This window comes from Cyprinodon variegatus, unplaced genomic scaffold (assembly GCF_000732505.1).
Source record: "Cyprinodon variegatus isolate N-32 unplaced genomic scaffold, C_variegatus-1.0 Scaffold116, whole genome shotgun sequence".
Taxonomy (NCBI): domain Eukaryota; kingdom Metazoa; phylum Chordata; class Actinopteri; order Cyprinodontiformes; family Cyprinodontidae; genus Cyprinodon; species Cyprinodon variegatus.
In genome coordinates, this window is record NW_015150569.1 from 1384686 (window position 1) to 1387207 (window position 2522).

The 2522-nt window shown below is 39.8% G+C and overlaps 1 long non-coding RNA gene across 1 annotated transcript in view; it reads left to right on the forward strand.

Moving 5' to 3' along the window:
- LOC107085101 overlaps positions 1-2480 on the forward strand; it is a 6087-nt gene extending 3607 nt beyond the window's left edge. Inside the window, exon 2 of the long non-coding RNA XR_001481249.1 lies at positions 1230-2480. This is a non-coding gene — a long non-coding RNA (uncharacterized LOC107085101). The remainder of the gene's footprint in view (positions 1-1229) is intronic.
- Positions 2481-2522: the final 42 nt, after the last annotated feature.

Genomic DNA, 2522 nt, shown 5'->3' on the forward strand with positions numbered 1-2522 from the left:
TCATTCCTGTATAATCCCTGTTGCAGTAGTGTGCCTCAATATTGCAGTATGTTTTACTGTTGGGTGTCAAATGGTATGTTAAATCTGGCTTGCAGGTTAATTTCTCACAGCAATAAACAATATTGACACATATTCCTTGGCTCACTGCAGAATTTGTTTGAATGAAATGGCATATCAGTATGCATAATTATTCTGCCACTGTTCTAAATGTGCAGTACTCAGTCTCTCTAAACCTGTCTGCAGCCCACTTAACTCTGACAAACTCTGCTCCATCACCTCTAATGTGGAGCATCATGGTGCTTCAGTCCTTTTTTTCGCTCGCTCAATAATGTTTCTGTGAGCTGGTTGTGATGTTTGCTTTTGATTCCACCCCCCCACACCGTGCTGGATGTGCTGTTTTGTCGCCTAATCAAAAGTTTTGGCTGGGTTTCGGTGACTATTTCGGCCGAAAATTTTCCAATGGCTTGGACTAACGTGTCTGCTTTTCAGTTCATCCGTAATGGTCACACAGTTTCCTACACGAGTTGAACTAAGGGCCATGTTTTCCCATTAAGTGGTTCCAAAACCAGTTTTTTAGTTGAGGTCTTTTTTCCCCCGATTTAACATCCAGGTGTCCTTAATGTTCAGCTCTCTTGTGTTCATGTTCAGCTGTATAATAAGGTTCAAATCACTAGTGCCACTAGCAGCTTAACTGACCCTCATCATCATATTACGATGGTCATGCTTAGAATTGGGTCGGTCTTCCTTGGTATTAAAGTCTCACCCAAAGTAATAATAACATCCCTGTTATTCTCATCAAATTGTCTATTTTTTCCAATTTCACAGTAAAACTGTTCTCTTCAAGTCATTTGGTTTATTTAATCATCCAATTCATCCATGCTGGTGCTTAACTACCTCCTCCCTTGAGTGCAAAGCTGATATTCCAATAGCTTCTATTTTCTGTTTTAGGATAGCGATTGAATAGTCGTTCATTTGGAATGGGAAAAGCAGACTAATATCAAACATCTGGAACACCCTAAATCCTAACCCTATTTAAAGTGTATAGACTTATCCAGTCTTGTTGCCTTAATGTGCAGCTTGATCCTCAAAGGCCTGCAAGCAAAAGGAAAGTGGCGATATAGAAATTTTTGATTTACTGATGTAGATGTCCTGAAATAAATGATGTAAGATAATGCCTAACAGAAAGGTTATGTAATGTTTTGGGAATTTTGTTTTTTTCTTTGTTTCAGGTGTCTGTGTTGAAAGCTGTAGGTGAGGAGCATGCAGTCGACTTTAAAATTATAACTAAATAGACCACAACAACATTGGAGACCTCAACTTCCTACTGTCCTGTTTGGTTTGAAGCTTCACCAAAGCTACTGGCCTTCACGGCACATCTCCACTGGTGTGTCCCACCCTCTCCCCACCTGCTGTCAGCTCTAATTCTGAAAACTTGGTCAACTTCAGCTGTAATTCAGACTCAGGCCAGCATGGCGTCCTTCCTCAGTGCTCTCAGATGTCAATCCATTGCTGTCCTGGCGCCACTGTATAGCATATACCAGGTATTAGCTGAGGAATTCTTAACCACGCACCGGTAAATCTCAACATTCCTCTTATATGGGAAAGTCCAATTGGGGAGTGTTGTTTTTTACACCAACTATCTGACTTCAGTTCCTGTTGAAGGTGAAACTGCATTTCAGTTGTCGTTTCACTTTACAAATACTCTGCATTAGTCCATTAAGCTGGGTTTTGTGTTTGAACAGAGTCAACCCACCCCGACATTTAAATGCACACAGCTCATGCCTTAGCAGATGCTTATTTATGTAGTCTTTTTTTTTTTCCTGCACTTGCACTGCAGATCTGCAGATAGGTTTTCTGCTGCATGTAGTCCAGTCCCAAGGTCGATGTTTTTTCCATCTGACAACTGTGCTGCCTCAGCAGCCCAACATGCTGGAGCAGAGGAGGCTGGGTGGGGCAGTTTGCTCCTCTATGCTATAAAACTTCCTTTTTCACTTGAGGCCTTTACAAGCTGACAAATATATAGAAATCATTTTAAAGGAACAAATATTGAGGTCATTCATGACTATATGTGTAAATATTAGCAAATCTCACCTTAAGCAAACTGCAGTTATAGAAGAGCAGTTGCAACGAAGAGGAAATGATAGAATTTAAAGATTTGCATGGGGTATCCTACGTTAAGTGATAGTAAAGAATATTAAATTGCTGCTTGGTGGCGGTTGGGTGAGTTGTAGAAAACACTTCGGAGACCTTTGTGCAGAGTTTGCAAATTTTGTATGAAAATATGTTACAATCCCTTTTTCAGTTAAATCACCCACAATGTTACAGTTTAAGAATAAATAGTACTAGGACGTTTCGGTACATTTAGCATTTTGCAAAAACATTTTGTTACATTACAACATTCCTAACAGAAATTAGGGCATATCTTAACTCTGGACAGATAAGACCAGCTTGGTTTTATGCCACTATTGGAAAAAAAAAAATAAGGCCTACAACATGGTGGTAAAACCATTTTGCTTAACTGT